Source organism: Phocoena phocoena, chromosome X, assembly GCF_963924675.1.
Source record: "Phocoena phocoena chromosome X, mPhoPho1.1, whole genome shotgun sequence".
NCBI lineage: Eukaryota > Metazoa > Chordata > Mammalia > Artiodactyla > Phocoenidae > Phocoena > Phocoena phocoena.
Genome location: NC_089240.1, coordinates 26,734,947 through 26,748,354, shown reverse-complemented (window position 1 = coordinate 26,748,354; position 13,408 = coordinate 26,734,947). Strand labels below are relative to the sequence as shown.

Genomic DNA, 13,408 nt, shown 5'->3' with positions numbered 1-13,408 from the left:
GTAGCTGCTTTGGCAAATTCTAGGTTCGAGTTCTTTATCTCTCACCGTCTGACTTACACAGTAGCTGGTGAGTAAGACTCCCTGGTGAGAACATACCTGGATCCAACCAGTTCTCACGACCACAGCTCCACCACCAGTCCGAACTGGCCCATGGCTGGGTGGTCGCAGTCACCTCCTCAGGCATCTCCTTCCTGCCTGTCTCTTCTCCACCAGGTGGTTTTTTTTTTTTTTTTTTTTTTTTTGCACTACGCAGGCCTCTCACTGTTGTGGCCTCTCCTGTTGCAGAGCACAGGCTCACAGACGCGCAGGCTCAGCGGCCATGGCTCACAGGCCCAGCTACTCCGCGGCATGTGGGATCTTCCCAGACCGGGGCACGAACCCGCGTCCCCTGAATCATGCAGGCGGACTCTCAACCACTGCGCCACCAGGGAAGCCCTCCACCAGGTGCTTTTAAAGGCAAGTCCGAATGCGTCTTTGCCCAGCTCAGAACCTTGGGAAGTCCCCATCCCCTCACAAGAAAACTGATCCTTAGCGAGGTGCCAGGCCTCACCTCTTCTTTATTACCTGCAGCTGCAGACCAGAACTAGCCTGGGAGCCCTTAAGGATAGTGATGCCATGTGTGAGTTTAGGAGCACAGGTGAATGGAATCCTCATTCTTAGTGAAGGGGTCTGCAAATTGTTGAGCTGATTATTTTTGAGAGACTTCAGCCAGAGGAGAATCTCTGAAAATAGACTAGAAGCTGCCCTTTTGTAAGAAACATTTACATTTATAAGGGAAATCTCCATTTGTAAGGGTGTCTTTCTCTCTGGGTCAGGAAGAGGAGTCTCTAGAACCTGTCATCCATGGAGAAGGCAGAGGTTTAAATTTGCATATACCCTTGTTTACTGTGCTTCTCTTGATAGTCTCTCAGAACTGGCTGCCCTCCCATCCCTCCAACATCCTCGTCTTTAGCTGGAGATGGTATTTAAGGTGGGGACTTGGGCCATTTCAGGGAGTCATTTAGTTTTCCTGGGTCTCTCCAATGCATACAGGAGGTATCCATGTTATTAAACTTCTGTTTGTGTTTCTCCTGTTAATCTGTATTTTATTACAGGGGCGTTCTCAGCCAATAACCTGGAAGGGTAGAGGGAAAATTAGTTTTCCTCCTCTACATGGACAATAACGTGAATTGGGACAGTTTGCTTGGCCTGTGTCCACTTGGGAACAGACCCCTAACAGTCTTTTTCATGTGTGACTCTAATTCTTCCCTCCAAATGGATCCTCTAGCAAAAGCCATAGCTTAACACAATTCCAGGGAGCGTCATTCACAGACATGATCCAAAGGGTGCCATTCAATTAGAGTTGTGTGGTGTCTAGACCCTGTCTCACCCTCCAGTTCTATTTCTGTTCACCTGAAATGAGGATTGGTCAATTGTTCACATTGCCCTTAAAGCCTTGGTCTCCATGAATTTTTGATTGTTTAGCCTATCAGTAAAAAGATTTTTGATCACACTCTCCAATATATATATACACACCTTTATTTATGAAATATAGACTTGTGCACACGATCACAATAAAGAATTTTTAAAAGCTTGAAATAAAAAATAAACATGTATAGAACTTCTAACAATTTTTGAGATCATCAGGTTGGATGAAAAAGCAAGATCCAAATACACTGCCACCAAAAACCCACTTTGAATTTAAGGATGGAAACAGGTTAAAAGTATAAGCATGGGGAAATACATACCATACTAACACTAATCAAAATAAAGCTGCAGTGGTTATATTAATATCAGAGTAAATTTCAGAGCAAAAATAATAACAGAGGTGAAGAGGGAGACAAACCTGCAGTCTCTAATAGAGGGTTCCTACTAACCAGCTTTCCTAGAAATCTGTAGCATGGCAGGTTGCTTGTGGAGAATTCTGGGACTTCGGCTCCAGTCATCATTATTTCCTTCTTGAAGACTCAGTAGATAATGTATCACTTTGGACACTAAAAGAGAAAAGAAGCCATTTATTAACTCAGAGCACGTAATGACATTACAACGTTAGGACAATATCCTTAACAAGAAGAAAGGGAGATATGCTGCCGAAGGGTATGAGGGGCAGAGAGAGAACCACAGAGTAGCCGAATGCCAGTGGAACAAAAGCGTGACTTTTTATCCAATGTGAACTTGATTGTCAAAGACCTTCTGACCTTGGCTCTACCAATCATCACCTGTGGGACTTTGGACAAGTTATTCACCTCTGTGAAGCTCATTTTCCACATTTGTAATAGAATAGTAATAGAAACCACTTCTCAAATTTGTTGTGAGACCAGGAGACTATATGAAGAACAGGTGAATATGTATATTTCCATATTAATGTTGCCAATCATTTGGACCGGTGTCTTCTCCGCCATCATCTCCCACCAGAGATACATATCTGAGACTGTACCACATAACTGTGTTCCCACAGTTTGTGCCCTTACTCCTCTCTCTTGGTTGAATATTCAGAGACATTAAACTGAGGTTAAATGTCTTTTTACCCAGTGTGATTGCTTTCATGAATTTTAATAATCTGAATTATATAATCCCACCATGCCTTCTCCTTGTTAGACTAGAAAAGATTCAACTCTCTTGCAACTACTTTGGTTAAATATTTTCCAGTATATCTTATGATAATTAAAAAGAAAAATACATTAATTCATTAACCAAATAAATATTTATTGAGTGTCCACCAAATACTGTGCTAGGTACCAGGTATAGAGCAGTGAACAAAATAGACCAAATACACCCTTATATTACATACCAGTATAAATAACTATAATACAAATTTCTTAAAATCTGTTGACTTTGTTCCAAAACTTCCATTGAGAATGGTCATTGTCTCCATTCTCAAATAAAATTGGTATTCAATTTGTATTTAGACAGTGCAAATTAATGAAGGTATCTTTAGTGCTAGAGATAAAGGAATATGGGGTAGATTTATCACACGAAATGAACATCAGGAAAATAACATATAATAAAATGAACATGCTGAGAAAAGAAAGAAAAATCTCTTGGTGACAATCATTAATTTTTCATTCTCTTTAAAGGTTTATTTTATAATATAAGAAGGGAGGAAACATTATCAGGTATTTGGAATATATTACAAGCTCCAAATTCGCATTAACTATATCTGAAAGAGAATAAAAGAATTTGGGAAGTAATGTCAACAGTCTGACAAGCATATTAAAAAAATTGTAATAGTGCATGAGTTTTCTCATGTTTACAGTTATTAAAGTCACTGTGTAGCTGTTTTACTCGACTTTCAAAATCAAGTTTTGACAGGGCCCAGAAAGTCAGCTTCACCGCTAGTTATGAGACATTCTTTGAGCATTTATACCAATCATATCAAAACTAGCAAAAGTTTAGCTGCATTTTTTTTTCTTGTGGGAGGAGCTGGCTATCTCCTTTTTGAAAGTGAGTCCTTTGCTACTGTATGATATGGCAGTCTGAGGGTGCCAGTTTTCTATTCACTGCCCCTGTGCCTTCTACAAGTTGCTGACTCACTTTCTGGAGTGAAATTAAGAATCTGTCTGAATCAATAGACATTTGTGGCAAAAAGTGCAAGTTCTCCCCCCCAGCATCCATTTTCTCTTTCTTCTGAGGAAATAGAATCTTAGCTAGGCACAGCATTCACACAGGTCGACAAGATCCTGGAAAGCAGCTCACAGGCAGCAGAAGCAATAGCAATGGGGTAAACAAGAAAGATTTACAAGTTTAGCAGTGTCTGCTGCTTCTTCCTACTTTTAGCAACATTCTGCAGAGGGATGGACCCCAGTCAGAGCTAGCCAGACAGCAACCAAAAATGGAAGAGAACATAGCTATGTCAAGAGCCATTCTTGGCCTGTGGCCTCTGATTTCAGAGCTCCACACAATTGAAAAAGCCAACTGCTTTCTGAAACTCCACAGTGAAGCAGTTTAAAGGGCCAAAAGGAAGACTTGGCAAGAGATAATACTATGGCTCCCCAAGGACCTTCCTTCTTGACAGGTAAATGAGAGCTGGAGCAGAGGTAAAGAGCATACCTCTACTCTCCGTACCTGCAGGCTCTGAATCCGTGGATTCAACTAACCTAGGATAGAAAATATTCAGGAAAATAAAAAATCCAGAAAGTTCCAAAAAGCAAAATTTGAATTTACCCTGCTGGCAAATATTTATGTAGCATTTACATAGTATTTATAACTATTTACATAGCATTTACATTGTATTAGGTATCATAAGTAATATAGAGATGATTTAAAGTATACGGGAGAGGAGAGGGGGAAGATGGCGGAAGAGTAAGACGGGGAGATGACCTTCCTCCCCACAGATACATCAGAAATATATCTACACGTGGAACAACTCCTACAGAACACCTACTGAACGCTGGCAGAAGACCTCAGACCTCCCAAAAGGCAAGAAACTCCCCACGTACCTGGGTAGGGCAAAAGAAAAAAGAAAGAACAGAGACAAAAGAATAGGGACGGGGCCCGCACCAGTGGGAGGGAGCCGTGAAGGAGGAAAGCTTTCCACACACTAGAAGCCCCTTCGGGGGCAGAGACTGTGGGTGGCGGAGGGGGAAAGCTTCGGAGCCGCAGAGGAGAGCACAGCAACAGCGGTGTGGAGGGCAAAGCGGAGAGATTTCCGCACAGAGGATCGGCGCCGACGGGCACGCACCAGCCCGAGAGGCTTGTCTGCTCACCCGCCGCTGCAGGCGGGGGCTGCGAGCTGAGGCTCGGGCTTCGGTCGGAGCGCAGGGAGAGGACTGGGGTTGGTGACGTGAACACAGCCTGAAGGGGTTAGTGCGCCACAGCTAGCCGGGAGGGAGTCCGGGGAAAAGTCTGGACCTGCCGAAGAGGCAAGAGACTTTTTCTTCCCTCTGTGTTTCCGGTGCTCGAGGAGAAGGGATTAAGAGTACTGCTTAAAGGAGCTCCAGAGACGGGCGCGAGCCGCGGCTAACAGGGTGGGCCCCAGAGACGGGCATGAGACGCTAAGGCTGCTGTTGCCGCCACCAAGAAGAAGCCTGTGTGCAAGCACAGGTCACTCTCCACACCCCCCTTCCGGGGAGCCTGTGCAACCCACCACTGCCAGGGTCCCGGGATCCAGGGACAATTTACCCGGGAGAACGCGCGGCGCGCCTCAGGCTGGTGCAACGTCACCCTGGCCTCTGCCGCCGCAGGCTTGCCCCGCCCTCCGAGCCCCTCCCTCCCCCCGGCCTGAGTGAGCCAGAGCCCCCTAAGCAGCTGCTCCTTTAACCCCGTCCTGTCTGAGCGAAGAACAGACGCCCTCTGGCGACCTAAACGCAGAGGCGGGGCCAAATCCAAAGCTGAACCCCGGGAGCTGTGCCAACAAAGAAGAGAAAGGGAAATCTCTCCCAGCAGCCTCAGGAGCAGCGGATTAAAGCTCCACAATCAACTTGATGTACCCTGCATCTGTGGAATACCTGAAGAGACAACGAATCATCCCAAATTGAGGAGGTGGACTTTGAGAGCAAGATTTATTATTTTTTCCCCTTTTCCTCTTTTTGTGAGTGTGTATGTGTATGCTTCTGTGTGAGATTTTGTCTGTATAGCTTTGCTTTCACCATTTGTCCTAGGGTTCTATCCTTCCATTTTTTTTGTTTTGTTTTTTACTATTTAAAAAAATTTTTTTCTTAATAATTATTTTTTTATTTTAATAACTTTATTTTATTTTACCTTACTTTATTTTCTTTTCTTTTATCCTCTTTCTTTCTTTCTACTTTTTCTCCCTTTTATTCTGACCCGTGTGGATGAAAGGCTCTTGGTGCTGCAGCCAGGCATCAGTGCTGTGCCTCTGAGATGGGAGAGGCAACTTCAGGACACTGGTCCACGAGAGACCTCCCAGCTCCATGTAATATCAAATGGTGAAAATCTCCCAGAGATCTCCATCTCAACACCAACACCCAGCTTCACTCAACGACCAGCAAGCTACAGTGCTGGACACGCTATGCCAAACAACTAGCAAGACAGGAACACAACCCCACCCATTAGCAGAGAGGCTGCCTAAAATCATAATAAGTCCACAGACACCCCAAAACGCACCACCAGATGTGGACCTGCCCACCAGAAAGACAACATCCAGCCTGATCCACCTGAACACAGGCACTACTCGCCTCCACCAAGAAGCCTACACAACCCACTGAACCAACTTTAGCCACTGGGAACAGACACCGAAAACAACGGGAACTATGAACACGCAGCCTGCAAAAAGAGACCCCAAACACAGTAAGATAAGCAAAATGAGAAGACAGAAAAACACACAGCAGATGAAGGAGCAAGATAAAAACCCACCAGACCTAACAAATGAAGAGGAAATAGGCAGTCTACCTGAAAAAGAATTCAGAATAATGATAGTAAAGATGATCCAAAATCTTAGAAATAGAATAGACAAAACGCAAGAAACATTTAACAAGGACCTAGAAGAACTAAAGATGAAACAAGCAATGATGAACAACACAATAAATGAAATTAAAAATACTCTAGAAGGGATCAATAGCACAATAACTGAAGCAGAAGAACGGATAAGTGACCTGGAAGATAGAAGAGTGGAAATAACTACTGCAGAGTGGAAGAAAGAAAAAAGAATGAAAAGAACTGAGGACAGTCTCAGAGACCCTGGGACAACATTAAACGCACCAACATTCGAATTATAGGGGTTCCAGAAGAAGAAGAGAAAAAGAAAGGGACTGAGAAAATATTTGAAGAGATTATAGTTGAAAACTTCCCTAATATGGGAAAGGAAATAGTTAATCAAGTCCAGGAAGCACAGAGAGTCCTATACAGGATAAATCCAAGGAGAAACACGCCAAGACACATATTAATCAAACTGTCAAAAATTAAATACAAAGAAAACATACTAAAAGCAGCAAGGGAAAAACAACAAATAACACACAAGGGAATCCCCATAAGGTTAACAGCTGATCGTTCAGCAGAAACTCTGCAAGCCAGAAAGGACTGGCAGGACATATTTAAAGTGATGAAGGAGAAAAACCCTCAACCAAGATTACTCTACCCAGCAAGGATCTCATTCAGATTTGATGGAGAAATTAAAACCTTTACAGACAAGCAGAAGCTGAGAGAGTTCAGCACCACCAAACCAGCTTTACAACAAATGCTAAAGGATCGTCTCTAGGCAAGAAACACAAGAGAAGGAAAAGACCTACAATAACAAACCCAAAACAATTAAGAAAATGGGAATAGGAACATACATATCGATAATTACCTTAAATGGAAATGGATTAAATGTTCCTACCAAAAGACACAGACTGGCTGAATGAATACAAAAACAAGACCCATGTATATGCTGTCTACAAGAGACCCACTTCAGACCTAGAGACACATACAGACCGAAAGTGAAGAGATGGAAAAAGATATTCCATGCAAATGGAAACCAAAAAAAGCTGGAGTAGCAATTCTCATATCAGAAAAAATAGACTTCAAAATAAAGACTATTACAAGAGACAAACAAGGACACTACATAATGATCAAGGGATCGATCCAAGAAGAAGATATAACAATTGTAAATATTTATGCACCCAACATAGGAGCACCTCAATACATAAGGCAAATACTAACAGCCATAAAAGGGGAAATCGACAGTAACACATTCATGGTAGGGAACTTTAACACCCCACTTTCACCAATGGACATTCATCCAAAATGAAAATAAATAAGGAAACACAAGCTTTAAATCATACATTAAACAAGATGGACTTAATTGATATTTATAGGACATTCCATCCAAAAACTACAGAATACACATTTTTCTCAAGTGCTCATGGAACATTCTCCAGGATAGATCATATCTTGGGTCACAAATCAAGCCTTGGTAAATTTAAGAAAATTGAAATTGTATCAAGTATCTTTTCTGACCACAGCGCTATGAGACTAGATATCAATTACAGAAAAAGATCTGTAAAAAATACAAACATATGGAGGCTAAACAATACACTACTTAATAACGAAGTGATCACAGAAAAAACCAAAGAGGAAATCAAAAAATACCTAGAAAAGAAACAAATGAAAATGGAGACACGATGATCCAAAACGTATGGGATGCAGCAAAAGCAGTTCTAAGAGGGAAGTTTATAGCAGTACAATCCTACCTTAAGAAACAGGAAACATATCGAATAAACAACCTAACCTTGCACCTAAAGCAATTACAGAAACAAGAACAAAAAAACTCCAAAGTTAGCAGAAGGAAAGAAATGATAAAGATCAGATCAAAAATAAATGAAAAAGAAATGAAGGAAACGATAGCAAAGATCAATAAAACTAAAAGCTGGTTCTTTATGAAGATAAACAAAATTGATAAACCTTTCGCCAGACTCATCAAGAAAAAAAGGGAGAAGACTCAAATCAATAGGATTAGAAATGAAAAAGGGGAAGTAACAACTGATACTGCAGAAATACAAAAGATCATGAGAGATTACTACAAGCGACTCTATGCCAATAAAATAGACAAGCTGGAAGAAATGGACAAATTCTTAGAAATGTACAACCTGCCAATACTGAATCAGGAAGAAATAGAAAATATGAACAGACCAATCACAAGCACTGAAATTGAAACTGTGATTAAAAATCTTCCAACAAACAAAAGCCCAGGACCAGATGGCTTCACAGGTGAATTCTATCAAACATTTAGAGAAGAGCTAACACCTATCCTTCTCAAACTCTTGCAAAAGATAGCAGAGGGAGGAACACTCGCAAACTCATTCTACGAGGCCACCATCACCCTGATACCAAAACCAGACAAGGATGTCACAAAGAAAGAAAACTACAGGCCAATATCACTGATGAACATAGATGCAAAAATCCTCAACAAAATACTAGCAAACAGAATCCAACAGCACATTAAAAGGATCATACACCATGATCAAGTGGGGTTTATTCCAGGAATGCAAGGATCCTTCAATATGTGCAAATCAATCAACATGATACACCATATTAACAAATTGAAGGAGAAAAACCATATGATCATCTCAATAGATGCAGAGAAAGCTTTTGACAAAATTCAACACCCATTTATGATAAAAACCCTGCAGAAAGTAGGCATGGAGGGAACTTTCCTCAACATAATAAAGGCCATATATGACAAACCCACAGCCAACATCGTCCTCAGTGGAGAAAAACCGAAAGCATTTCCACTAAGATCAGGAACAAGACAAGGTTGCCCACTCTCACCACTCTTATTCAACATAGTTTTGGAAGTTTTAGCCACAGCAATCAGAGAAGAAAAGGAAATAAAAGGAATCCAAATCGGAAAAGAAGAAGTGAAGCTGTCACTGTTTGCAGATGACATGATACTATACATAGAGAATCCTAAAGATGCTACCAGAAAACTACTAGAGCTAATCAATGAATTTGGTAAAGTAGCAGGATACAAAATTAATGCACAGAAATCTCTGGCAATCCTATACATTAATGATGAAAAATCTGAAAGTGAAATCAAGAAAACACTCCCATTTACCATTGCAACAAAAAGAATAAAATATTTAGGAATAAACCTACCTAAGGAGACAAAAGACCTGTATGCAGAAAATTATAAGACACTGATGAAAGGAATTAAAGATGATACAAATAGATGGAGAGATATACCATGTTCTTGGATTGGAAGAATTGACATTGTGAAAATGACTCTACTACCCAAAGCAATCTACAGATTCAATGCAATCCCTATCAAACTACCACTGTTATTTTTCACAGAACTAGAACAAAAAATTTCACAATTTGTATGGAAACAGAATAGACCCCGAATAGCCAAAGCAATCTTGAGAACGAAAAATGGAACTGGAGGAATCAGGCTCCCTGACTTCAGACTATACTACAAAGCTACAGTAATGAAGACAGTATGGTACTGGCCCAAAAACAGAAATATAGATCAGTGAAACGGGATAGAAAGCCCAGAGATAAGCCCACGCACATATGGTCACCTTATCTTTGATAAAGTAGGCAGGAATGTACAGTGGAGAAAGGACAGCCTCTTCAATAAGTGGTGCTGGGAAAACTGGACAGGTACATGTAAAAGTATGAGATTAGATCACTCCCTAACACCATACACAAAAATAAGCTCAAAATGGATTAAAGACCTAATTGTAAGGCCAGAAACTATCAAACTCTTAGAGGAAAACATAGGCAGAACACTCTGTGACATAAATCACAGCAAGATCCTTTTTGACCCACCTCCTAGAGAAATGGAAATAAAAACAAAAATAAACAAATGGAACCTAATGAAACTGCAAAGCTTTTGCACAGCAAAAGAAACCATAAACAAGACCAAAAGACAACCCTCAGAATGGGAGAAAGTATTTGCAAATGAAGGAACTGACAAAGAATTAATCTCCAAAATTTACAAGCAGCTCATGCAGCTCAATAACAAAAAAACAAATAACCCAAAACAAAAGTGGACAGAAGACCTAAATACACATTTCTCCAAAGAAGATATACAGACTGCCAACAAACACATGAAAGAATGCTCAACATCATTAATCATTAGAGAAATGCAAATCAAAACTACAATGAGATATCATCTCACACCAGTCAGAATGGCCATCATCAAAAAATCTAGAAACAATAAATGCTGGAGAGGGTATGGAGAAAAGGGAACCCTCTTGCACTGCTGGTGGGAATGTGAATTGGTACAGCCACCGTGGAGAACAGTATGGAGGTTCCTTAAAAAACTGCAAATAGAACTACCACATGACCCAGCAATCCCACTACTGGGCATATACCCTGAGAAAACCATAATTCCAAAAGAGTCATGTACCAAAATGTTCATTGCAGCTCTATTTACAATACCCAGGAGATGGAAACAACCTAAGTGTCCATCATCGGATAAAGAAGACGTGGCACATATATACGATGGACTATTACTCAGCCATAAAAAGAAACAAAATTGAGCTATTTGTAATGAGGTGGATGAACCTAGAGTCTGTCATAAAGAGTGAAGTAAGTCAGAAAGAGAAAGACAAATACCGTATGCTAACACATATATATGGAATTTTAGAAAAAAAAAAGTCATGGAGAACCTAGGGGTAAGATGGGAATAAAGACACAGGCCTACTAGAGAATGGACTTGAGGATATCGGGAGGGGGAAGGGTAAGCTGTGACAAAGTGAGAGAGTGGCATGGACATATATACACTATCAAACATAAAATAGTTAGCTAGTGGGAAGCAGCCACATAGCACAGGGAGATCAGCTCGGTGCTTTGTGACCACGTAGAGGGGTGGGATAGGGAGGGTGGGAGGGAGGGAGACACAAGAGGGAAGAGATATGGGAACATATGTATATGTATAACTGATTCACTTTGTTATAAAGCAGAAACTAATGCACCATTGTAAAGCTATTATACTCCAAAACAGTTGTAAAAAAAAAAAAAGAAGAGCTTAAGGAAGCAGTCATCAAGTTGAATGAGAGGAAGATGAGTCAGCACAGAGAACAGTGAAACAGTAAGAGAATTTGCCTGGAAGAGATCTTGGGCTGTGGTTACTTCTTGTTTTTTCAATCATGAGTTTCTTTTTTTGATTGTCTATTTACATTTCTTTATTTAAGGAATATTTTATTGTTGGATCATCCTTTACCCTCTGGAGCGGTGCTTGGGGCCACTCTGACACTCTGTCTACTCATTACCGGCCAAGGAGAGGGACTTTTGGGTGGGGCGTAGCTGCAGGGCCTTCTCAAAATACTTGGGAAGCAGGAAGCCATCAGCATTCCCTGGAATCAGGATGCCATCAGCATTCCCTGGAATCAGGATCACCCCATTGACGGAGAGGAAGAAGGGTATTTCATCTGTCAGGGCCAGGAGCCCATTGATGAACAAGGCCAGTTCACAAGTTGGCCACATGCCACTGATGACACTGTGCACAGTCCCCAGGCAGTCCTGGGGCCAGGTGGATGTGCATCCTTTCCCAGCAGGACATGCCTTTGAACAGGATGGATGGCCAGTGCTGCCAGAATGTGCCATAAACAAGCATCAGGGGCAGGGCCTGTCGGGTTGCCAAGGGCATCAGATCCATCTCAGGTGCTTGCAGGAAGTGACCAAGATTGGCTTGGATGAGAGCCAATGCCGGGGTCCCCTGGCTGCAGTGTGAACCACTGCTTCCCCATGGTGTTCACCACTTGCTGCACATCTTCAGCTGAGAAGCTGTGGCACTGGGGCAGCTGTTGGAGGGTGCCCAGGGGCAGGAAGGCTTTGACCCCCACGGGAAGCCCCAGCTCCAGGGCTCCATGACAGGTCATAGGACCAAGTTTTGGTACTTGCACATCTTGGTCTGGTTCCTGGGGTCTGTGAGCCTGTCTATCCCTGGGCCCTGCTGCTTCTTGCCTCTTTCCTCCAGAGAAGTTCATAGTCAAGATAGACTCCTGCTGTCCGGCAGCGTGTTACTTCTATATGTAACTGACGAACAGCAAATACAACAGAAGCCTATTATTAAGTGTTACAGGAATCTGAAAGCCAAAGAGACCAAAAGCCTGGCAAGTTCCCATGATTATTAGAGTCAGTGTAGGGGTGGAAAAATTATTTTCCCTCTAACCTTCTGGATTCTTGGCTGAGACACACCTATAATAGAAGACAGGTTAACAGGAGAAAAACAGAAGTTTAATAACATGGGTACTTCTCTTTATACATGGGAGATACCTAGGAAAACTGAGTAACTCCCCCAAAATGACCTGAACCATCACTTAAATACCACCTTCAGCTAAAGACGAAGGAAGATGGGGATGGGGAAAGTGGGGTGGGCGGGAAGCAGGGGCAGTCAATTTGGGGAGGTTACCAGGCAAAGCAAAGTAAACAAGGGTATGGTTGGTATACAGATTTACGTCATTGCCTTCTCCCTTGATGAAGATTTCCAGATATTTAGAGTCATTCTCCTCTTCCTGGTACAGAGAGGGAGACACCCCTACAAACGGAGTTTCCCCTTATAAATGTATATGTCCCTTACAAAAGGGTGACTTCTACTTGGTTTTCAGAGCTTCTCTTGTCTTTTGCTTCTTGAACTTAACCAGCTCAAGATAATCATATTTTGGGGTGGCAAATTTTGCTCCCCTTCCGTAGTAATGGAATTGTTCTTGGAACTGTCCCTTGGTGATGGGTATGTTCTATGTATGGGAAGAAGAGCACACATAGATGTTTGCGTGGCCAGAAGAGCAGAATGGCAGAGGCCAGTAGTTTCCCCCCAATATCTGTTTGCCTCTTCTATTATCATAATAGAATTTTGAGCTGAGTACATGACCACCTAAAATAAAAACTTCACTTCCTAGTCTCCCTTGTACTTAGATGTGGTCATGGAACTAAGTTCTGGCCAGTGGTATGTCAGAGGGAGGGCGATTACCAGTTATAGGGGAATTGACGTCAGGTGAGTTCATCGTTAGTTACCAGGGAAACCAGTAGAGGGGCATGCCAAAGA

General features: G+C 41.9%; 1 pseudogene; it reads right to left on the bottom strand.

Moving 5' to 3' along the window:
* Nucleotides 1-11,562: 11,562 nt before the first annotated feature.
* Nucleotides 11,563-12,350, bottom strand: LOC136142872 (tRNA 2'-phosphotransferase 1 pseudogene; annotated as a pseudogene).
* Between the last annotated feature and the right edge of the window lie 1,058 nt (nucleotides 12,351-13,408).